Here is a 25,999-nt window from a genome sequence, read left to right as displayed (position 1 = left end):
CTGCCAACACAGGAGACACGATTTCAATTCCTGGGTTAGGAAGATCCCCTGGAGAAGGAAATGACAATCTACTCCAGTATTCTTGCCTGGAAAATTCCATGGACAGAGGAACCTGGTGGGTTATATTCCATGATGTCACAAAGAGTTGGATACAACTGAGCACTCATGCATGAGAGAGAGAGAGAGGAAGTGTATGATATACAAATAATATATTCAGGTGAGCCTAACCAACTGTGGGAACCAAGATAAAATATTGAAGCTGTGTAGAACAAAATAATTGAGACTTGTTTAAGGAAGACGCTCCAAGGCACTCCAAGATGCTCATCTGGCATGACCACATGAGGGTACTATATGGGGAGATGTAAAATAGTTCTCCTACTGCATAAGCTTTGGAAGATGGAACCATTACTATAAACAGAGCTTTTCTCCTCATGCTAAGATGCCTTCCAACCATGCTCTAAGCAATATTGAAACCTGCAGCTGAAAGCTGTGAAGGGCTAGATTTCTGCAGAAAGTCATATATTCTATATGCAGAGTTAAAGAGTAGAATGAAAACAAAGGCACAAATAATAAAGGGGAAAGCAAGACATCAGCTGGCAGTTACAGGACCATTGAGAAGTGTCTTTCTTCTAACCAAAATTAGTGTAACTGGAAACCTAGGAACAATGATAGGAAAACCCCAGACATGTGGCTTGCCCTTTTTTCCTGTAGCCTTGCCCTTGCCATGGTATGCAGGATGGCCCATGAGAAGTGGCTTCACACAGTCTAAAAATCTCATGTTGGAGAAAATATCCCGCCATTTACAGATGTCTGAAACTTCATCTTTCTCCTTCTCAATACTCTCTCTGCACAATTTGAGGCAAGAGGGGTCCATTGTATTCATGTTTTACTCCAACAAGAAAGCTATATTCTGTGACTACAGAGGATAGAGGAATTCCTTGACCCTTTTATCCTCCTTTTTTTCTGTTGAAGCCCAATCCTTTGTTTATAAGCTTATATTATAAGCTTGGCTCCAAAAGCTGGTTTCTTTCAAGTACTTGGCAACCTGCTTTTCTTTAATCTTTTTTTTTTTTAAAGAGTCATTTCAAAAGGAGCTAAATGAAAAGCCAAAGACAGTAGGAAAGAGGCTATTATTGCACTAGCTAAAGATATTCTACATGTTCTGGGAGGCACAGACATGGACGGCCCCATGTGAATACAACACAAGAAAGAGCAGGCTATTTCCCCTCAACCTCTCACTCCCACAACAAGCTCATCACAGGCAGGAGCAAATCTAGTCACCCAGTGTCAAGTGATGCAGATTCACCCCTCCTTGTAGGTCTGAAAGTATAAGATGTTTTTTCTCAAGTCATTCTACCTAGCAGACTCCAGGTCCAGCCTCATATGGAAGCCATAGGAAGTTTACAAGGAATGTGATATGTAATTCACTTGACCTTCTAAGGTTATGTTCAAATGGCAGACAGAAGACTATCCATGATGGATCAGGTTTGATGTTCAGAAAGACACCATCATATCGTAGAAGATACAAAACAATTGAAGATAACCGATCACCCAAGTTCTTGCAAATATACAAAGCAGGAAAATACTGGCAATAACTGAAAAAACACTATTTCTGATGAAATTGTATATTGCTTGCCTTAAGAGAGATTTCCTAGGTAAGGTACTTTTTCCAAGTGGAGAATGCAATAGTGGTGATGACATTATTTACAAATTATTGTAATGGGGTTCTATAGGCATATTACCACACTCCAAAGCAATTTCCTGAATGTACCCAAAAGCTGACTAAAATATGTCAAGACACATAACTGCAACAACAGAGTGAAAAAAATGCTACTAGAACTTAAAATAAATTGTGCACAGTTTAAGTATAGATACATAGATCTATGTAAGTATGCTGTCATTAGTCTTTCCAGATATTAGCTGCATCACTCAGTTGTATTACTAAAGATATTACTGCACATATGTAATGCATTTTTCTGTTATATTTGATGTAATATGATCAGTTCCAGTTCCACATCTAGAGCTCCTGTGATGAGCAACTCTATTTCATTGTCAAAACTATTTCTCGTCTGAAAAAATAAAAGCTGTGTAGACCAGGGCCTAACTCTCAGCAAAAGAGTTCACGTACAGTTTCCTCTATTACAGAAAATGATTTTCCCATCAACACCGTCAAATACAAACATAATAAAATTCATATGCAGGTGCTTATACATATGCTATTAAGCCACAAATATGCTCACTGAAAATTAACAGATCCTGTATGTGGTCAAATTCAGCCTAAGAAATTATTAAGTTTCCTTATCTTTCCATAAGGGATGGCAAGATATAGTACTAAGGATATGGTGCTCTTAAAATATATTTCAATAATTGATTGCACATCATCAAAAATTTGAGGACCACATTTCTGACATGTAGCAGACATTAAACACTATTTATCCAATTCCCCCCTCTTTTTCCTTTTAACTAAACCCCATTTTGTTTAGTTCCCTCTAAACGGCCATAATTTTCAGAGGCCAGCTTTCAACAATAATTGGAGGGAATAAATCTGCTGATTGGCCTAAGCCTGTTATGGGGTCTCATTCCTCTTCTTGGAAGATGGGTTCAGGTGTGAGTGTGGAATATAATTTTGTGATTTTTCTCCTCTCACAGTCTTTGGATGCTGCTTTCTCTAATGCCTGAGAAACTGATAGCCATCTGGGACATGAGGACAGATGATGGCAAATTAATAGCAACTGAGCTTTAGGTAAGGCTTTGAAGAGAAGTTTGCATTTGAATCAGAGGTATGATGAATTCCCTAAGACAATACTTCTAGAAAAAGGCTTCTTCGATTTTGCTCATTAATAAAGACAAAAAGAGGAAAGGAAAATCTAGTTTATAATAGGAGAGAAAGAGAGCAAACAGATGCCATCTCCAGCAGTTCTCTCACTTTGGCTGCAGTCCACTTACCTGTGTCTTTGGCAATTACCAGAGCTACAGAGAAAAATAACATTTACTATCTGGACTCATCACAGTTAAAAGAGGGATGGCAGTCATGTTACATTTAGAACGCCAGGTCTAATGAACTAATCACATCATCTAAAATGGCACATTAGGGAGGATGCTAGTGTCCAGCCTCTGCCCAGTTGAAAGGAAAGCTGTATTTAAGGATTTCTGCCTACAGCCCAGCATAAAAGAATTGTAGCTAACTTGCCAAGTCTTTGTCATCTTCGATTTTGTTGATTAAACTCTGTAACATTAGTATGTTGCATGTGTGTGTGTGTGTTCAGTTGTTCAGTTATGTCCAACTGTTTGCAACCCCATAGACTGTAGCCAGCCAGGCTCTTCTGTCCATGGAATTTCCCAGGCAAGAACACTGGAGTGGGCTGCCATTTCCTACTCCAGGGTATCTTCCCAACCCAGGGATCGAACCTTCATCTCCTGCATTGCAAGCAGGTTCTTTACCACTGCACCACCTGGAAAGCCTTATGTATGTTGCACCTCTACTGAAGCCAAAAATATCTGGTAACAAGTATAAATATGTCTAGGTTTAATTCTGCTCATTATTCATTTACATCTTGAGTAACTTTATCAAAAGAAGGTAAAACCAGACCACCCATTACTTACAATACAAGAGAAGAAGTGATAACTCTTAAGTGCTACAATAAAGGCATGAAAAAGGCACATGATTTTCTAATCAAAATTAAACAAGTTATAGACTTCTCTCTGAGATTTGATAGTTGACCCCTCATGGTATTTTCAGCATTTTAGACTCGTTTACCTTTTACAACCAAATAAACTTACAATTATGCCTCAGCCTAAGGAATAGTCAGGGGAAAGTAAAAAAAGGAAAAGAAGGAAACAGAAGGAAGGATACAGGATAAAGGAAACCAAATGAAAGAGGCAAAAAAGAGGTGGAGAAATACAGGAAATGGTCACCAACAACTCTTCATGTGTCATTTAACAACCATCCAGAAGCTTCAGTAGGGTCTTCACAATGTTAATTACAATGTTCATTATTTTTCCCTAAGCTTCCTAGGTACTTGATATTTTTTGGAATAAAATGGTTAAGGCTGCACAGAGAAATGATTCCTAAACCAAAAGTCATTTACCCTACCCTCATTCATGTTACCAAAATCATTGTTCAGTTCAGTCGCTCAATCATGCCCGACTCTTTGAGACCCCATGAACCGCAGGCCTTCCTGTCCATCACCAATTCCTGGAGTTCACCCAAACTCATGTCCATTGAGTCGGTGATGCCATCCAGCCATCTCATCCTCTGTAGTCCCCTTCTCTTCTTGCCCTCAATCTTTCTCAGTATCAGGGTCTTTTCAAATGAGTCAGCTCTTCACATCAGGTGGCCAAACTATTGGAGTTTCAGCTTCAACATCAGTCCTTCCAATGAACACCCAGGACTGATCTCATTTAGGATGGACTAGTTGGATCTCCTGGAGATCCAAGGGACTCTCAAGAGTCTTCTTCAACACCACAGTTCAAAAGCATCAATTCTTTGGCACTCAGCTTTCTTTATGTTCCAACTTTCACATCCATACATGACTACCGGCAAAACCATAGCCTTGGCTAGATGGACCTTTGTTGGCAAAGTAATGTCTCTGCATTTTAATGTGCTGTCTAGGTTGGTCATAACTTTCCTTCCAAGGAGTAAGCATCTTTTCATTTCATGGCTGCAATCACCATCTGTGGTGATTTTTGGAGCCCCCAAAAATAAAGTCTGCCACTGTTTCCACTGTTTCCTCATCTATTTGACATGAAGTGATGGGACCAGAGCAATGATCTTAGTTTTCTGAATGTTGAGCTTTCAGCCAGTTCTTCACTCTCCTCTTTCACTTTCATCAAGAGGCTCTTTAGTTCTTCTTCACTTTCTGCCATAAGGTTGGTGTCATCTGCATATCTGAGGTTATTGATATTTGTCCCAGCCATCTTGATTCCAGCTTGTGCTTCTTCCAGTACAGCGTTTCTCATGATGTACTCTGCATATAAGTTAAATAAGCAGGGTGACAATATACAGCTTTGACATACTCCTTTTCTTATTTGGAACTAGTCTGTTGTTCCATGTCCAGTTCTAACCATTGCTTCCTGACCTGCATACAGGTTTCTCAAGAGGCAGATCAGGTGGTCTGGTATTCCCATCTCTTTCAGAATTTTCCACAGTTCATTGTGATCCACACAGTCAAAAGCTTTGGCGTAGTCAATAAAGCAGAAATAGATGTTTTTCTGGAACTCTCTTGCTTTTTCGATGATCCAGTAGATGTTGGCAACTTGATCTCTGGTTCCTCTGGCTATTCTAAATTCAGCTTGAACATCTGGAAGTTCACGGTTCATGTATTGCTGAAGCCTGGCTTGGATAATTTTGAGCATTACTCAAAATTATATAACTCAGTGAAACTAAGCCATGCCCTGTGAGGCCACCCAAGATGGATGGATCATGGTAGAGAGGTATGACAGAATGTGGTCCACTGGAGAAGGGAATAGCAAACCACTTCGGCATTCTTACTCTGAGAACCCCATGAACAGTATGAAAAGGCAAAAAGATAGGACACTGAAAGATGGACTCCCCTGGTCGGTAGGTGAGCAAGGTGCTACTGGAGATCAGTGGAGAAATAATTCTAGAAAGAATGAAGGGATGGAGCCAAAGCAAAAACAACACTCAGTTGTGAATGTGACTGGTGATAGAAGCAAGGTCCGATGCTGTAAAGAGCAATATTGCATAGGAACCTGGAGTGTTAGGTCCATGAATCAAGGCAAATTGGAAGTGGTCAAACAGGAGATGGCAAGAGTGAACGCTGACATTTTAGGAATCAGCCAACTCAAATGGACTGGAATGGGTGAATTAAACTCAGATGAACATTGTATCTACTACTATGGGCAAGAATCCCTTAGAATAAATGGAGTAGCCATCATAGTCAACAAAAGAGTCTGAAATGCAGTACTTTGATGCAATCTCAAAAATGACAAAATTATCTCTGTTCGTTTCCAAGGCAAACCATTCAGTATCACGGTAATCCAAGACTATGCTCCGGCCAGTAATGCTGAAGAAGCTGACGTTGGACGGTTCTATGAAGACCTACAAGACCTTCTAACACTGAAAAAAGATGTCTTTTTCATTATAGGGGACTGGAAACTGAAAAAGTAGGAAGTCCAAAAACACCTGGAGTAACAGGCACATCTGGCCTTGGAGTACAGAATGAAGCAGGGCAAAGGCTAATAGAGTTTTGCCAAGAGAACACACTGGTCATAGCAAACACCCTCTTCCAACAACACAGGAGATGACTCTACACATGGTCATCACCAGATGGCAACACTGAAATCAGATTGATTATACTCTTTGCAGCCAAAGATGGAGAAGCTCTATACTGTCAGCAAAAACAAGACTGGGATCTGACTGTGGCTCAGATCATGAACTCCTTATTGCCAAATTCAGACTTAAATTGAAGAAAGTAGGGAAAACCACTAGACCATTCAGGTAAGACCTAAATCAAATCCCTTATTATTATACAGTGGAAGTGACAAATAGATTTAAGGGACTAGATCTGATAGACAGAGTGCCTGATGAACTATGGACAGAGATTTGTGACATTGTACAGAAGACAGGGATCAAGACCATCCCCAAGAAAGAGAAATGCAATAAAGCAAAGTGGCTGTCTGAGGAGGCCTTACAAATAGCTGTGAAAAGAAGAGAAGCAAAAAGCAAAGGAGAAAAGGAAAGATATAAGCATCTGAATGCAGAGTTCCAAAGAATAGTAAGGAGAGATAAGAAAGCCTTCCTCAGTGATCAATGAAAAGAAATAGAGGAAAACAACAGAATGGGAAAGACTAGAGATCTCTTCAAGAAAATGAGAGATACCAAGGGAACATTTCATGCAAAGATGGGCTCGATAAAGGACAGAAATGGTATGGATCTAACAAAAGCAGAAGATATTAAGAAGAGATGGCAAGAATACACAGAAGAACTGTACAAAAAAGATCTTCATGACCCAGATAATCATGATGGTGTGATCACTCACCTAGAGCCAGACATCCTGGAATGTGAAGTCAAGTGGGCCCTAGGAAGCATCACTACAAACAAAGCTAGTGGAGGTGTTTGAATTCCAGTTGAGCTATTTCAAATCCTGAAAGTTGATGCTGTGAAAGTGTTGCACTCAATATGCCAGCAAGTTTGGAAAACTCAGCATTGGCCACGGGACTGGAAAAGGTCAGTTTTCATTCCAGTCCCAAAGAAATGCAATATCATTGTTACTGAAGTCAATTTTGAAAAGTCAAACGTAAAACAACTTCTAGTGCAGTGGGGAAACCACTAGTGCTTCAAATAATTCATACTAAATATTAATTCTGGAAATGGTGATGAAGTCCCATTTGACTTAAAGTTTTACCATTAGATGGTATCATCTATCAGTTTTAAATCCATAATATTTTACTCGCTCATTGTAACAACTTAATAATAAACATGATTGAAGTTGAAAAGATGTTTAAATGATCCTTCTTTATATTCCTCTTATACAAACTAGATTACAAAGGGGATTTTTAATTCAATAGAGTAGAATAAAAATACCAGAATTCATAGAGTCTTTTCTTTGTAGTACTTTTGTTTCTGCTATGTGTTGGTATTTTTATCTTGATTTTACAGCATTTCTTTTTGTGGGCTGCAGTCAAAGAAAAAAAAATTGAAAGCTACTCCTTTAAACTAAATGTCTCAAATGCTATCAGCCTGTTCTATTTTTTGATTGAATCACTAAAGACTGATATAAAGGCAGGGAGCAGTATGACTGGGAAGGACTGTGCACTCAATCTAAACCAATTGGTTTGACAATTGTTTGCATGTGAACTATCTTACTTTTCTCAAAAGAAATCTCACTGGTAACCTTCAAACAAAAAATGGAAAACACAAAACAGAATTTCTCTGGTTGGACGAGGGTCTGCACCATCACCCATTCTAGTTTCATTCTGGAGAAACAGTTTTCACAGCATCAGTGTTTGGTACCTCAACTGGGTTCTCTGTCATTTTGAACAAGTTATTCAACTTTTCTAGCCCCAATTGTTTCACCTGCAAAATGACAAATTTATAACCCCTTTAGGCTCACAGACTTACTGTAAGTATAAATTGCACAATAGATCTCATTTCTCAAATTCTTAACTATTTTTCAGCCATTGTGTTGTGCCAGTTCAATGTTTTCCCAATCATCACAGAATGCCTTAAAAATGTATCAAATCCAAATTAATTTGAAGTAACCCTAGCACATTTAGGTACCTGTAACTATTCCTTAAAATATTTGACAACTGTTAATGTCATAAATTAAACCTGGTTCAGAGACACAGAGAAAAACATTGTGTCCAATCTCTAGAAGATGCTTTATTCTACATGAAATTCTATTATTTTGCCTTGTTCCTTTGGATCAATATCTGTATTGCATTAAAATGTAAAAAAAAAATTTAAAGAATTGTTCAGTTCAGTTCAGTCGCTCAGTCATGTCCGACTCTTTGCGACCACATGAACTGCAGCACGCCAGGCCTCCCTGTCCATCACCAACACCCGGAGTCCACCCAAACCCATGTCCATCGAGTCGGTGATGCCATCCAACCATCCCATCCTCCGTCGGCCCCTTCTCCTCCCGCCCCCAATCCTACCCAGCATTAGGGTCTTTTCCAATGAGTCAACCCTTCGCATGAGGTGGCCAAAGTATTGGAGTTTCAGCTTCAACATCAGACCTTCCAATGAACACCCAGGATTGATCTCTTTTAGGATGGATTGATTGGATCTCCTTGCAGTCCAAGGGACTCTCAAGAGTCTTCTCCAACACCACAGTTCAAAAGCATCAATTTTTCAGCTCTCAGCTTTCTTCACCGTTCAACTCTCACATCCATACGTCACCACTGGAAAAACCATAGCCTTAACTAGACGGACTTTGTTGGCAAAGTAATGTCTCTGCTTTTAAATATGCTATCTAGGTTGGCCATAACCTTCCTTCCAAGGAGTAAGTGTCTTTTAATTTCATGGCTGCAGTCACCATCAGCAGTGATTCTGGAGCCCCAAAAAATAAAGCCTGACACTGCTTCCACCGCTTCCCCATCTATTTCCCATGAAGTGATGGGACCAGATGCCATGGTCTTAGTTTTCGGAACGCTGAGCTTTAAGCCAACTTTTTCACTCTCCTCTCTCACCTTCATCAAGAGGCTCTTTAGTTCTTCTTCACTTTCTGCCATAAGGGTGGTGTCATCTGCATATCTGAGGTTATTGATATTTCTCCCAAAAATCTTGATTCCAGCTTGTGTTTCTTCCAGCTCAGCATTGCTCATGATGTACTCTGCATATAAGTTAAATAAGCAGGGTGACAATATACAGCCTTGACGTACTCCTTTTCCTATTTGGAACCAGTCTGTTGTTCCATGTCCAGTTCTAACTGTTGCTTCCTGACCTGCATACAGGTTTCTCAAGAGACAGGTCAGATGGTCTGGTATTCCCATCTCTTTCAGAATTTTCCACAGTTTATTGTGATCCACACAGTCAAAGGCTTTGGCATAGTCAATAAAGCAGAAATAGATGTTCTTCTGGAACTCTCTTGCTTTTTCGATGATCCAGCAGATATTGGCAATTTGATCTCTGGTTCCTCTGCCTTTTCTAAAACCAGCCTGAACATCTGAAAGTTCATGGTTTGCGTATTGCTGAAGCCTGGCTTGGAGAGTTTTGAGCATTACTTTACCAGCATGTGAGATGAATGCAATTGTGTGGTAGTTTGAGTGTTCATTGGCATTTCCTTTCTTTGGGATTGGAACGAAAACTGACCTTTTCCAGTCCTGTGGCCACTGCTGAGTTTTCCAAATTTGCTGGCATATCGAATGCAGCACTTTCACAGCATCATCTTTGAGGATTTAAAATAGCTCAACTGGAATTCCATCACCTCCACTAGCTTTGTTCGTAGTGATGCTTTCTAAGGCCCACTTGACTTCACATTCCAGGATGTCTGGCTCTAGGTGAGTGATCACACCATCGTGATTATCTGGCTCGTGAAGATTTTTTTTGTACAGTTCTTCTGTGTATTCTTGCCATCTCTTCTTAATATCTTCTGCTTCTGTTAGGTCCATACCATTTCTGTCCTTTATCGAGCCTATCTTTGCATCAAATGTTCCTTTGGTATCTCTAATTTTCTTCAAGAAATCTCTAGTCTTTCCCAATCTGTTGTTTTCCTCTATTTCTTTGCACTGATCACTGAGGAAGGCTTTCTTATCTCTCCTTGCTATTCTTTGGAACTCTGCATTCAGATGTGAATATCTTTCCTTTTCGCTTCTCTTCTCTTCCCAGCTATCTGTAAGGCCTCCTCAGACAGCCATTTTGTTTTTTTGCATTTCTTTTCCATAGGGATTTTCTTGATCCCTGTCTCCTGTACAATGTCATGAACCTCTGTCCATAGTTCATCAGGCACTCTGTCTATCAGGTCGGAGTGAGTAAATCACAGTCACAGGAGAGTGTAACTCAGACTTAGGATTTCTTATATGTATAGATGAGCAAATCTATGAATACCAGGCTCTTGAAGATTAAATTCCAATTGTTATAAATAAGTAATTCCAGTTCTGAAGGTTGGATTCCAGCTGTTATAAGTAACAAGCAATAACATATAAGTAATAGGTAACAATCAGTCAGTTCAGTCTCTCAGTCGTGTCTGACTGTTTGCGACCCCACAGACTGCAGCACTCCAGACTTTCTTGTCCATCACCAACTCCCGTGCATTTAAATTTTGCTTGGTAGCTTGTAAAACTACCCCATCCTAGATCCCTGTAATATTCTTATGGGATACTTGGATAGGTCCTTATAAATTACTTTTGAAAAACAGTTAAGAAAAATAAAGCTAAGCAAAGGCTGAGTAAATTACCTAATTTTAAGTTAGTAAGTAGTGAGAAAATAATCTGGGAATGGACTGTTTATCTTCCATGCTCTTTTAGGTGTATCTGCCGTTCCACTTTGCAGTGTTATAAAAATTTAATGTCATAAAGCAAACACGGTATTTTGGAGAGGTATTCCAATCCTAGTTACCAGAAACAAGACCTCAGTAAACCCTGAAGAATAGCAGGATATACCACTTAGTATTACACGTCATTAAGTTTGCAGTTCTTTAAATTGTTCTCCAGTGGTCTTAGGAAGTTAATGTAGCATACTTAGTTCATAGTGCCAGAGTAGGTCTCTCTTCAAGAATAACTGAGTTCTTCAAGAGATAACACCTGTAAACACAAGGTATCAATATTATCGCATGCCATCGATGACAAGGGAAGCATTGTTACCAACACTCAACAGAACACCATATTTATTGTCAGTGAAAATCACTAAATAAACAAGTTGTTTATGGCTTTGTAAAATGGGGTAAAAATTTATCTCTAACTTCAGTGCAGTATTTTTATTTCCCTGGTTGAGAAACAGCTACAGCAAAAAGATAATGGACATATTTGATCATTAGTTGGCACTACGGAGAATGAAAGAGGAAATATGAAATATGAAAATGATTAAACATGGTACGTCTTTAAATACCATTTCTGAAGATGTAAACTTGTGAATCAAACTGAAGCGTTTACTCAAGGGTACAGTTAAAAATGTTTTCGAAGTTGCTTTTTTTTTCAGTCCAGGAGGAAGTTTACATATGGGCTACATTCTCTGTTATTCCATTTGCTTTATTAATTTCACTTGATTTGTGTTTTTCTTTTCTATTCTAATTTAGCATTGTGAGCTTTCTGATGAACTCTCTTAGGATTATCAAGGATGTTGTCTCAATAGCTCTCATAGATCAATATAGCATGGATGAAAAGATAATGTGCTAAACCAAGCTTTTGAGATTAAGGTAACTTTAGTTCTTAAAGTCATAAAATGTATTTTAGAATTGATAAATACTATAAAGATTATTTAAACGCAGCACAGACAGGTAAGAAGAATATACAAATTGTCAATATAATTTGATTACAAGGGTGGAACTACTGACTTGTAAATAAGTTTTTAATTTTGTTTGTTATTTTGTTTAAAATTTTCTTTTAAGATAATTTTAGACTTACAAACAGTTGGAAAATATAGTGTAGAGGGTTTCCAGATACCCTTTATCCAGTTTACCCTATGTTAACATTCACATAGCCATAGAACAGTAATCAAAACTAAGAAATGAGCTTTGGTATAATAACATAAAACTAAGCCACAGAATGTATTCCGATTTCACCACTTATCCATCATGTCTTTTTCTGTTACAGGATCTCACACTGCATGCAATTGCCATGTCTCTTAAGTTTCCTCCAATGTGTGAACAGTCTATCCTCATCTTTCACAACCTGGACATTTTGAAATAAACTCGTCTCATATTTTGCAGAATTCCCCTCAACTTGAATTTCTCATTATGAAATTGAGGTTATGTGTTATTAAGAAGGATATCACAGTGTTATGTGACCTTTACAAGGGGCACATAATGTTGCTATGCATTACTAATGATATTAACATTAATCACTTGAAGTGTCTACTAAGATTCTCCACTGTAAAGTTAGTACATTTTGCTCTGAAGTTTGTAAGTATCTGGGCAGATACTTTGAGTGTACCCAAATATGTTGTCTGTGCTTAAAATTTTACCCACTAATTTTAGCATCCATTGATGGAACTTAATTGTGGCAATAGTTACTGTGATGTTCTAATGGGAACATTCTATTTTCCTCATTCTTCTTCATTTATGAATTTTAATTCTTGCATAAGGGAAATTTGTCATTTCTCTTCCATTTCTTTATTAATCTAGTGATTTATTTATATTAGTATGAACTCATGAATACATACTTAACTCTTTTGAGTTATAATACAATAATATCGCTATTTATTGCTCAGATGGAACATAAGTTATCAATTTTTTATGATGTCAAAATTATCTCTTTTTTTCCTTCTTTTTATGTTTAGTGTTTTCCATCTGCTAGGAAATCTTCATCTACCCCAAGATTGTGAAGATATTCTCCTAGGTTTTCTTCTGGAAGCATTGGTGTTTTAACTTATTTTTGTTAAAGTCAATCATTATTTTTTAACTCAATCAACTTTTATGTATGATATGAACCAAGTGTTGAGAGTCTTCCTCCTCTCCCCCCATCCAATTGGTCTGACAACTTTTTCTGAAAAGACTTTGACCCCTCATCGAACATCTTTGATACTTTGATTGACAAGTCATTTGAGCACACTTGCAGGAATATTTCTGGACTCATTTTGTATTTTGATCTGTTTGTGCTTTCACTAGTACCACACTCTCTTGATAACATAGCTTTATAGTAGGTCTTGAAGTAAAAGTAAAACATTCAAATCTGTTTTCCTTCAAGATTATTTCTGTTACTTTAGGTTCTTTTCTTGCAACTTAGACTTTAGAGTGTGCTTATAATTTTTAATCAAAGCAAATAAAAAATCTATTACAGTTTTACTGGATTTTCATTGAATCTTTACACCAATTTAGGAGAACTGACACCTTAACAGTATTGCTTCTTCCAATCTATGAACTCGTTACATATTTCCCGTTATTTAGAGTATTAATCTCTTAGAAATGTTATAGTTTTCCATGTGCAAGTCTAAAGTATTCATCATTAGATTTATTTCTAAATGTTGCATATTATTGCAAAGAGAATATATTAATCTCTCAGTTATACTTTGAAAATTTAAAAAAAAATAATTGATTTTTGTGTACTGACTTCATTTGGTATAATCTTGCAAAATTCCCTAATTAATTCATAGGGCAGGTACTACTATAGGTTCCTTCAGATATTTTATGTATAGTTGGGTTGTCTATGAATAATGATAGTTTTATTTCATATTTTCCAAACTATTCCTTTTAGTTCTTTTTCTTACTAAATTGCTGGAATTTTTATTACAATACTGAAAAAAAAAAATGAAAGCAGCTTTTTCTTTGTCCTCTGAGAGAATGGAACTAACCTGAATGTTTTACTTTTATTTCAAGGTTTACTATTAAGACATGTCATCAGAGGGTGTTGTATTAGTGAAAGCACAAATTGATCAAAATACAGAATGAGAGTCCGGAAATATTCCTTAAGTATGACCAAAAGACTATTGATCAATTTACCAAAGTTATTCAGTGTGGGGACAGAACGTATATTCAGAAAAAGTTGCTGGATTAATTGAATGGGAGTGGAGTGAGGAAAGAATCTCAATCCTTGTTGTTCAGTTGCTAAGTCATGTTCAACTCTTTGCGACCCCATGAGCTGCAACATGCCAGGCCACCCTGTCAATCCTTAGCTCACAATTAAATTTTACATCGTGAGCTTACTCAGTTGCTTCAGTTCTGTCCGACTCTTTGTGACCCTGTGGACTGTAGCTAGCCAGGCTCCTCTATCCATGGGATTCTCCAGGCAAGAATACTGGAGTGGGTTGCCATGTCCTCCTCCAGGGGATCTTCCCAACCCAGGTAGCCAACTGGCAACTCTTGTGCCTCCTGTATTGCAGGCAGCTATAATGTTTTCATAGGTATTCTTCACCAGGTTGAAGAAATTTTATTCTACTCCCAGATTATTGCTGGGATTTTTTTTTTTTAAATCACAAATTGTCATTGAATTTAACAAATACATTTCCTGTTCTATTGAAATGGTCATGTGATGTTTTCTTGCAATCTGTCATTCTGTGAATTACACTGATTGATTTTCATATGTGAACCCATTTTGAATTCCTAGTATAAAACCTATTTGGTCATAATGTATTATTCCTATTTTCTATTGGTTATACTTTAAGCATTTTTGCATTTATATTCACAAGAGATAGTTCTTGGATTATTTTTTGCTATACCCTTATATAATTTTTGTATATATAATTATTAAAATTATGCTGGCTTCATAAAATGGATTGGAGGATAATTGTCTTAATTGTCTTTATGTATGCTCATGTCCACTTTGTATTATTTTCATCCTTTGAAATTTTGGGGGTCTTTTCACCTGGCCCAAAATGTGGGCTATTTCATGAAAATTCTTTTGTCATTTGAAAATAATCCACATTTTGTTTGTTGGGGTTTTGTGTGAGGTTTTGGGGTTTTTTTTGGTAATGTTCTGAAAATATCAATTAGGTTAATTTGGTTGATAGTGTTAACTAACTGTTCTATATAACTAACTATATGATCTATACGAACTCATGCTATCAATTTCTGAAGCAGGGCTCCTTGAAATCCCCAAATAATATTGTGGATTTGCTTATTTTCTTTTTAGTTTTGACAATTTTTGGTTTAAAAGCTTAGAAACTTTGATGTTAGATTCAGACACATTTAAGATTAATTTAGATTCTTGATTATGACACTTTTGTCTGATACTCACATCAGCTTTCTTATGCTTAGTATTTGAAGGGAAAATGTATATTTCTGTCCTTTAACTTAAAGCCTATGTTTCTATACCTCTGTTTTTAAAGTATTTCTTATAAGCAACATGTAGATTATGCTCATTTTTTTAAAATCCTGCCTAATAATCTGAGTCTTTTAATCAGGTTCTTTAATTTATGTATACTTCATATAATTATTGAGAGGTGTATACTTAAGTCTATGATCTTGGTGTTTTCTATGTGTCTGGTATTTCTTTGCTCCTTTGCTCCTCCTTCCAAGCCTTTTTATGAGAAGAGGGTGCAGTATGATGTATTAAATCAACTATCTTTTTAATATTCCATTTGTCATCTACTCACATTTTACCTATATTTCTTTTTTATACTTTTAGTTTTTACTGAATAGGTTAAAATGTGCATATTTAACCTTCAAAAAGCATGATTTTGCACATACATGAACAGCTTCTCTTTGCACATGAAAGTAAAAGTGAAAGCCGCTCAGTCATGTCTCTTTGCGACCCCATGGACAGTACAGTCCATGGGATTCTCCTGGCAAGAATACTGGAGTGGGTTTCTGTTCCCTCTCCAGCGGATCTTCCCAACCCTGGGATCGAATCCGGGTCTCCTGCATTGCAGGTGGATTCTTTACTGTCTGAGACCTTTGCACATGGTGTTCCCTTTTTCTGGAGTGCGTTCTCCACAGATATCTAAAAGATTCCCTTTCTCACTTCCTTCAGGTCACTGCTCAAATGTTATTTTATCAGAAAAGCCTTTTATAACACCTTTATATAAAATTGTAATCCATCTCTTTGAGTTGCCTTTTATATCGTGTTCTGTTTTTTCCATTACATTTTTACATTTAAGGAAATCTGAGTAACTGAGGTAATAAATGAGAATGATTGCTTGGGGGTGGTGGGATTGGTGTGTTCAATCTGAGCTTATTCAAATTAGTAATCACAAGTTAATATGACTGCTGATGTCTTAACATCTGAAAACTATTTCAAAATGTATAAATTAAATTTAAAGAATTGTTTTTTGTTTTATAAATTTATTACCTATTTAAAAGTCAGCTAACTGTAAGTAATCCTTTAAATATTCAGTTTCCTCTTCAACCATCTTTGCCATCTCTCATTATTCACATTTTTACTTAAAGTTAACTTTTTTGCAATATTTTTCTCATACCTCAAGTCTGGGTTGAGACTCCCCAAAGATACTTCTAGAAAACTTTTTTTCCCCCAGGATATTTATCATACAGTATTATAAAATTCCAGTTTGTCTCCCAGCACCTAACATAGGCCCTAGCACATAACAGGCACTTAATAAATACGTGTTGAAGGAAGGAAAAGGGTAGAAAGAAGGAATAGTGGGACAGAGGGAGGAAGAAAAAGACTTCCTCCTCTACTACTTCCGGTTAATACACCTTCAATAGCCAGCACTCTTTTTAACCTCACAAAATTTCTGAATTTTCAAAGTAAAATATATCAAAATAGAAGGACTTTTTCACTTCAGTTATATCCCATATAATTTAAGCTTTGCATTTGAGCTTATGAAAGAAAAGGAAATCATTCTTTCTGACTGTCAAGTAATGCTTGAGCAAACTCTTACTGGTTTAGTGAGGTTACATGCACACAGAATAAATTTTCAGAATATGAAATTCTGTTACTTTTGTATGTTCCATATAGTCCTAAGCACAATATATGCTGTTATGATATATTAAACCAAATGCCATTATTTCTTGACATAACATGTTCCATCTTGTTGCTTAGTTACTTTTTTCTACAAAATTTTAAATTCACACTTGCCACTTGAAGCAGAAATTTTAAGGCAAGAAAAGCTTTGAAGATAATGACTCAGTTCTACAGTCTATCCAAATTTTCTAGAAGATCCCTGATGATAATTTTATGTGCAAAAACTGAGTGGTTCTCACTAGGTATGACAATCTACCTTTACAGCAATTCACAGCAATCCTCTTCTCTTTCTCCTATGCTTTGTTTCAGGGCAACTCTGTTCATATTTCTTTAAATACATCATAATTACCAATGCCTTCATATTTACTATGCCCATGTCCTGGATTTCCCATCTCACTTTTACTTTTCCATCTCATCTTTCCACATGAGAATCAATCATCTCTTTCTCTGTGTTCCTAAAGCCTATGATATATATATACTCATACCTACCATATATTATTTGGCATAAACATAATTATAATTACACATAGCAAAAAAGACAGCTTTTTCTCCTTGCAATATCTTTCCAGAAGTACAGTGTGTTTGTTCAGCATAAATTAACGCACAAGCTCTTTTCAAGCACAAAGGGAAATCTCAAGGGACTAAAGTATGAATAGAATCATTCCACAGCCTTTTCTGCAGAAGAAAAAGAATTTGGTTGTTTCTCATCTTGGATAGGAAGGAACATTTCAAAAGACAGAAGAAATGGTGACAGATGATGGAGGGCCCCATGATTGAACATGTGACCCCGCACATGCGTTGCTGAATATCTATGTAAAGTTACAAATTCGTGAAATACTTGCATGACAGAAGATTTTTGTGAGAAATTGGTAAAAGTTGGAGTTTTGCACTCATATGGCAGGAGTGAAGCCATGACTAAAAGGACAGACACAGTCAGGTGATGGCCAAGAGAAAAGTAAGAAAAGTAATAAAATGCTGGGGATTTGAAGCAAGTTTATAGAAATATCTCATGCCAGTAGTTTCTCTGGTCTCATTTTTGACTGTCAGTCTTGGAGTTGTGAACTTGCATGCCTTGGTCAGCTACATCTTGTGTCTACTCATCCACTTTCAAACCCAATCATGTTTGCAGATATTGTTGCCTTGACTCAAATCTGGTGAACAAGTTGAATAAGGATATAAAATCTGTCCAGACACAAATCCTGATGGCTTTTGGAATGTACTTCAAAGTCAGAGAAAAGTTTTGGAAACTAGTGCCTACACTGTTGAATGGCATCAAACGCAAAGCTAGGGATACGGGAAGTAAGGTGTGAACTTGTTAGACTCAGCAGTTTAAGAAACTATCACACGAAACGTCTGACTAGAGGTTATTTTTTAACATAGCTTAACTGACACACCATGCTTAAAAATTGAAAAATGTTTCCTAGAAGGGGGAAAAAAGTCTATTGTACATATATTTAAGAGCTTCCCTGGTGGCTCAGCAATAAAGGATCCACCTGTCAATGTAGGAGACGCAGGTTTGATCCCTGTGTCAGGAAAATCCCCTGGAGAAGGAAATAGCAATCCACTCCTGTATTCTTGCCTGGGAAATCCCATGGACAGAGGAGCCTGGCAGGCTACATTCCATGGGGTAACATAGAGTCAGACATGACTTAGAGACTAAACAACAACAATAACAACAACGTATATTTAAACTGAATTTTTTTTCTCCTATATCACACATTGAGAACAAAATCCCTGGGCTGGACTGCTACTATATCATTGCCTATTAGGCAGGCCACAAACTACAAGAAGCAAGGGACATTTTAAGGGTACATATATTTAGGGTTTGTAGAGGAGGATTTGGGGCTGTGAAGAAAATAAGCTTCTGAAATATTGCTGTACAGCCAGAGATCTTGAGAGTGAAAAAGCAACAAAAATGAATAGAAAGTTGGAAGGATACAGCATATGGTACCAAAGTCACCAGTGAAACTATCTTGCCAATAGAAGAGTTTATGACACTAGAATGGATATTCAAAAAGGTGGAGAAATTCCATGATTGAAGGTCAAGTTTCTGATGACCAGCAGGAAAGGAATGAGGTAGAAATATTTTAAGATGAGACATTTTAAGTTAACCATTCAACAAAGTTCTTGGAAGCCATTTTGAAAAACCAGACCCAGGGAGCAACGTATGGCAATGCTTTACTAGGAAAAAAAAAAAATTGACAGCATGAGCATATTTTGAGCCCCTAAGTTTTTACTATTAGTGAATCTCTTTCAGAAAGAGAAAGAGTGATGTAACATTAGCTGCCCTCTGAGATCAAGAGTAAACAGACTGGCAGACTGAAAGCAAGTGGGAAATTTGAATTGAGGTAAGTACAAGTGCAAACCTAGAAGTCAAATGTAGGTGCTGAGTGACCTTAAGTTGATCCCCACCCCCTGCTTAACTAAGGAGCTTTGGAAGTCATGAGTACTGTTTAACAAGTATTTCTTTTTCTTCTCTTTTTCTGGCACATGGTGCTATTGGGTTTCTCCATCCCCTTTGAAGTTAGGTATGGCCACCCAACTTGCTTTGGGCTGTGAAATGTGAGCAGAAGTGATTGAGTCACTTTCAAGTAAAGATATTGAGTCACTCACAAGTTGTCATATCCTTTCCCACCACTGCAGTGATTAAGGTAGCCCATGTCAAGATGGAGTCTCCATTATTCTGGCTTCCTGATTTTCCCCAATAGACATGTACCTATATAATACGATTGAGAAGTAAACTTGTATTATTGTAAGCTTTGTTGAATAAACCCTAAGGTGATCTCCAATAATGCTTATCTCCTGTTGTTCACACTTCCGTGTGTAATTCCATCCCCTTGAGTGTGGATGGAACACACTTGCTTCTACAATAGCATATGGCCAGTGTTAATAGGAGGTTAATGTCTGTGATTACGTTATAATACATATTAATATAAAACTGCCTCACTAAAGACACACTATAGACTCCCCTCACTGGCCTTGAAAAAGCAAGCTACCATAAAATAAGGACCTATGTTTGGAGAAGTCCAATGGCAAGGAACTCTGGAAGATAAATATGGCCTCCAGCATGAAACTAAAGCAGTAAGAGATTAGTTCTGCCAACAAAACACAGGAGCTTAGAAGTGACTCTCCCTAGTTCAGCCCATGCCAAAATCTTAAATGCAACCTGTTTGAGACTCTCATGCCAGAGAACCCAGAACCCCAACTTCTAACCTATAGAAACTGAGATAATTATGAGTATGTTTTAAGCCACTAAGTTTCTGTTAATTTATTATACAGCAATATAAGCTAATATATCAGCCATTGAGTTTTGGAACTTGTTCATTGCTGCAGCAATGAACCTAGCTTATTCCTTCTGACAGAAGGATCCAGAAAAAGCTGAAAATTTATGTACAAAATTGTGTCTATAAATTCCTTGAGAGTATAGGTGGCCCTTGCTCATAACAACTCCTAAGATCCACTGGTTTTATTTACATAAGCATCTATTTTGTGCTATCATATGTGGTAGCCTTGTCCTCATATATGTGGGACTGAATCAGATTTAACAACAGTCAGAAATTCTGTGAGGTAGAAACACTTACCAGTCAACTCATATAGCAGTGATCATAAGTCTCTTAAAACAGTATCCAAGACCAATAATTTTTTTTAGAAAAATGTGAAATTTCTACCTATGACACTGACTTCAAATGATAAAATAAATACAACTTGTATCACAATCTACAATATCACCTTAAGGATTACCATGAGTTTTTAAAATAGTTATTTAACTTCATTATTGGAAGGGGCAAAAAAACACAAAAAAACCCTGCTATCATTAAAAAAAAAAAAAACAGTAGCCATGAAGTAACCTCTATCTTTGTATCTCAGATTTTTCAAAGATAATTTATGATTTTGGATTATGTGCCATGTTTATTTGTAACACTCTATACTCTCTGGAACACAATCGGATATCTCCAGATTTGTGTTCATCCTGATTTGAAATTTGCAGTCTTAGAGGAGTCAACTTATGTGAATTAGCTACAAGGCGAATGTATGGTAATGTTGATGAGAGCGGATGGATCTAGAATGATAGCATCTAATACATTTCTACAATGGTAAGGCTGCTACTTGGCATTTATACTAAAACTTCCCAGAGCCTTAGACAACTTTGCATTTGGTTATTTACTTGTCTCTGATTTGTTATCACCTCTCTGATGTCACTTTTCAGAGTCTGCTATGTATAACATGAAAATAACATCTTCTGTGTAAGCAAACTCTGGGAGATAGGGAAGGACAGGGAAGATTGGTGAGCTGCAGTCCATGGGATTTCAAAGCCCTTGTTGAGTGACTGAACAACAACCTGTAAGTTTCTGGGCTTCCCGGATGGCACTAATCGCAAAGAACTCGCCTGCCAATGCAGGAGACATAGAGACGTGGTTTGATCCCCAGGTCAGAAAGATTCCCAGGAGGAGTTCATGGCAATCCACTCCAGTATTTTGCCTGGAGAATCCCCATGGACAGAGGAGGCTGGTGGGCTACCGTCCATAGGGTTGCAGAGAGTCAGACATGATTTATTAACTAAACAACAATGCATGTAAGTATCTGTCTTTAATAAAAGAGTTCAAGAACCTTCAGGAAAGGGTCATGTCTCATTTTGCTTCCTCTATGTAAAGTTCAGTATAGTGCCTGGCAGTTAGTTCTTGTTTACTGAAAAAGAGAGGAAAGGAGTGGAGTGGAGGGAAAGGGAAAGAACAGGAAGCCAAAGGAAAGCCCTGGCCTTGGTTGTTTGGCTGCTGTTCATAGACTGAGTTTTTGGTGGGTCAGAACATGATCTATGGTAGGAAAAAGAAGAGAAACATCACACATGGACATAGTTCTAGCAGATCTACGAGGATTGACTCAACCACTCTGAATTGAAATTTGAAGGCTCTTAGCCCATCCCCAAAATGTACTTTTCTGAGTACTATCAACACTTTGTCTACCTCAAAAGAGGTTGATCAAGAAGTTATGTTTTGTTTCATGACCCTCAGTTGCTATTGAAAAAGGAGACAAGATTCCAGTTAGACAAATTAAATTTTGTCTCTTGAAAATCTGGAATTAGGATTTATTGACAAGAGTATCTTCTAGATTTTTGAACTGAGGAAGAAAAAACTCCAAAGCTTCATGGTGATTGTATGCATAGAGAAGGGAAAAAAATCACAATGCAGGGAGAAGAACAGAAAAATCACAGACAGTGCAGAAAAAACAGACCAGATAGGAAGCAGGAGAGAGCCCAAGAGAGAAACTAACTGGTTGACTTAATAACTGCAGACTTCCCATTTCCATCCTTGGGTTTATTGTAATTAAGTGTATTTTACACTTATCACAAATTGTGTCTTTTGTTTAATTTGAATTATGAGAATTATGAAATATATTTCCAGTAAGATATGCTCCTTTCCCCAAGATCTGTTTTTTATTCTTTTTTAATCCTAAATCAGTATGTTAGTTGGCATGAGAAGGATACAGGAAAAAGTAAGGCGAACTTTTGGAAATGAAAATTGTAAGATGAAATAGCATTTATAACCTGCCACTAGAAAGCAGTGTGTCACTCCAAGCATTCTGAGTCCACAACTTCCCAAGGGGGTCACGGATAGAATTCAGGCAGCTCATGATGGGAAAAAAAGAAACTCATCATTTTACTGACCTCTAAGTGAAATTAGATTTTTTTCAATTATGGATATAGGAAAAAGAACAGTAATACAAACAATAACTTGAATTTTGTCATCAACAGAGATCAGGTATTTTCATATCCTATAAATCTTGACATATTGTATATGTTGATCACAACTTCAAAATGATGGTACTTACTGGATTCACAACTAGATAGTATTACTTAATGCATTAATAAGAAAGCACACAATTACTATGTCACAATTTTTTCAATTTTTTGCTAATTGCTTTTCAATGTAATTGGTTTCCTTTGTAATCCCATGTATTTTATTATATGAATTTTAGAACATTATTCTGAGAAGGGACACTCAGACTTCATTGGAATTCCACATGGGTGCAGGGCACATAAAAGGGTTAAAAATTCCTACTGAGGAGTCCAAAGAAAGGGGAAAATTAAGTGATTTGATTATCAGCAACTAAGAAATCAAATGCATAGAAACCAGAGGAAGACCAGGCAGAATCAAAAAGTTACAACTCTGAGAATGATTGTATTTCCTACATGTGGTTTGGAATTTTTACACCTACTGTGTTAAAAATTTGACTATATCTTTAAAGGATCTTAGTGAAAAATAGAAAAGATAAAAATTTTGTTTCTGCTATACCTGAAGTCTTTATATGTTATGGTTTATGAAACAGTAAGTGGTATTATCATGCTGAGTCAAATCACTCAACTTGACTACCAGTCTTAACATAAGTACAGGTTGTATTGAATCTGGAAGGAGTAATGAAAAAATATAAACCCCATCACTTCCATCATTTAAATTTTTTCTCTTATAAATAATTTTTTTCTTATAAATAAATTTTTTCTCTTATAAATAAATGTTCCAATCCTCTTTCAGTAACTGAAGATTATAGGCATATATATATATATATGTATGTATTCTAGTGATGATTTTAAATAAGTATATGCATACTGTCAGCCTGCATTTATTACCTAAAAAATTTGAGAAAGAAACTCTGTGACTAGAATTACAAATGAGTGGGTTTGCAACTTATGGCACTTAGGAAGTGAAGGATCATTGACAGTAATTACTTCTTTTGCCCTCAAGGCCCCCCAAGAAGGAAAGAATAGCATTTTCCTACTGAGGAGATTCAGTGTTCAGCAGACCACACACAATTATGAAATTAGCTAATTTATAACTTTTTAACATAAGAAGCATGCATGTTTGTCAGTAGATATTTTTAAGTAAACCTCTACTTTAATTTCAGATCAATATTTCAAATGAGACCTACCAAGTAACTTTATTTCATATTTATTCATCTGCACTTAAATCTACTAAATCAATCAGTTCTAGAATCTTTAAGTTTGGGTCTAAATAGAGAAAACCACTTACTATGAAGTCCCTGAAGTGAAGTTTCCTATAATTAAAAATTAATCTATGGCATTATTCTAAAATATTAAAAACTATCATCATATATAACTTGATTCTTGACTATGTGAGAGCAAAAATGAGTAAATCAAGGAAGAATAGCTAAAAGGTGCATGAAGCCTATTCTCAATATTTCTGAAGATCCATTTTATGAAAGGCTTAGTTTTGAGCCATTTTGCTTGATATACAAAATTCTGTAGTAAACTTTAATCTTCTGAAAACTAGGAATAGAGAGAAAAAGTACTTTATGAAGAGGATAGTTCTATATTGTAATGTTCAAACAAAGGTTAACTCAGTAGTGAACAGTCTTGAATCTAACAACCTCTTAATTCCATAGCTAGTGGTGGTGTTTGAAAGCTGGATACTGGCAGGGTAAAGTTTGGGCTCAAATTCTAATTCTGCTACTTTCTACCTGCATGTCCTCAGGAAAATGAGCCCTATATAATTCATGTGTAAAAGGAAGAATATAGCAATTTTCCCACAGGGATGTTGTGAGGACTTCATGAAACAAGAAAAGAGCCTATAAAGTACATGCCCAGAGCAGGTACTCAGAAAATGCGGGCACCCCGCCCTTGTCTGTGGTTTTATATCCCTACTGACCATCAAGCTGAGCAGCAGATACAAGAGCAAATTAAATGCTTGTTGACTTCAGAAGAGATGGAATCAGGGCAAGAAGAAAACATAAACTTACAGTGATTGAATTTGTAAAAGGACTAGACCTGAGGAGAGACAGGGCAACAAAGCAATATATCTCAAACAGGTAATCAAAGAGCTCAAGCTTCTATATCTTTAATTCTTGTTAGTTTGAATCTCTAAGGGCCTTACTTTCTCCTCCCTCAATAGTCTCTTCAGCATTCTCCACTGCTCTCCAGAAAAAGCTGTGCCTTTTATTTTGGTTATATTGGTGTTATATATTTAAGTTAGGATTATTATATTTACAGTCATTCAAAGGAAGTGGACTTAGAGTGACAGTACATAATAATATTTCTTATTTTTTAATGTCTTAAGTTGAAATTTAGGTAATAAACCACTAGGGGATGGGTTCCCCCGCCACCCCTCAGCAAAGAGTTGGAGTTCATTCTCTGTGGACCGATACTACAAGACAAAAACAACATGACAATCAAGGGAGGAGTCTGGGCCCTGCTCACAAGAGAGACGAAAGACCACATATTCCTCATTCTTGAAGTTAAGGAGAACTCCCTGACTACATACGCACATAAAGACTCCTCAGAAGGTCAAAAGAGAGGGGGCATCATCTCATGGTAAGTGATGCAACCACTCACAGGCCTCTTCACTAGAATCCATCTTGGCTAAAAATGTGCATGCACACATGGGAAGACTCTGAGACACACCAAATACAGACTCAAAACCAGGCAAAGCAAGATGACTGGTCAAAGGAAACCTGGAAGAAATGCCCCCCAAAAGTTATTCAAACTACTACTATGGCAGGACTCTTTCTCTGAGTCTGCCCGTGTGTCTACTCAAACATGCTCTTTTTCTTCCTAATAAACAGTTTACTTGTTTCACTACTTTCTGTCTTTGTGGGAATTCTTTTTCTGCAAAGCCAAAGAGCCAGGGCCTTGTCACTGACCGCTGGTCTAGCGGTTAGGGTTTGGTGCTGTTACCAGCGCGACCCGGCCTCAGTCTCTGGCCAGTTTCAAGCCACTGTAGTCTGAGGCCACCTGAGATCAGATGGGTTTTCCCATTCTAAGACCCTACAGCCCAAATGGTTGGCTTCCTTAAATAACAGTAAGTGAGAAAGGAAGGAGAATGAAAAAGAAACTATAAAGAAGAGTAAGAAAGAGGAAGGCAGGAAGAGAAAAAAAAACAGAAAAAGTAAATAGGAAATCTAATCAATTAGGTGAGTAGTGGGCGGCCACTTGAGAATAGAGACATATGGTGTTTCTGTAAACTAAAAGTTCAGGTAAGCATGGATTGTTTGCAAAAATATAAGAAAATACTTT

The 25,999-nt window shown here is 37.0% G+C and overlaps 1 long non-coding RNA gene across 1 annotated transcript; it reads left to right on the top strand.

The window, feature by feature from the left end:
- The first annotated feature begins 137 nt into the window (after positions 1 to 137).
- LOC145547235 (uncharacterized) lies at positions 138 to 25,562 on the top strand. The gene is made up of 5 exons (XR_014083675.1): positions 138 to 217; positions 2,650 to 2,743; positions 19,235 to 19,325; positions 21,185 to 21,318; positions 25,044 to 25,562. It is a non-coding gene; the product is annotated as an uncharacterized LOC145547235 (long non-coding RNA).
- Positions 25,563 to 25,999: the final 437 nt, after the last annotated feature.

The sequence above is a fragment of the Giraffa tippelskirchi genome, chromosome 4 (assembly GCF_054371585.1).
Source record: "Giraffa tippelskirchi isolate mGirTip1 chromosome 4, T2T-mGirTip1v1.2.pri, whole genome shotgun sequence".
Taxonomy (NCBI): domain Eukaryota; kingdom Metazoa; phylum Chordata; class Mammalia; order Artiodactyla; family Giraffidae; genus Giraffa; species Giraffa tippelskirchi.
Note: the sequence above shows the minus strand (reverse complement) of the source record. Positions and strands in the feature narration are given on the sequence as shown.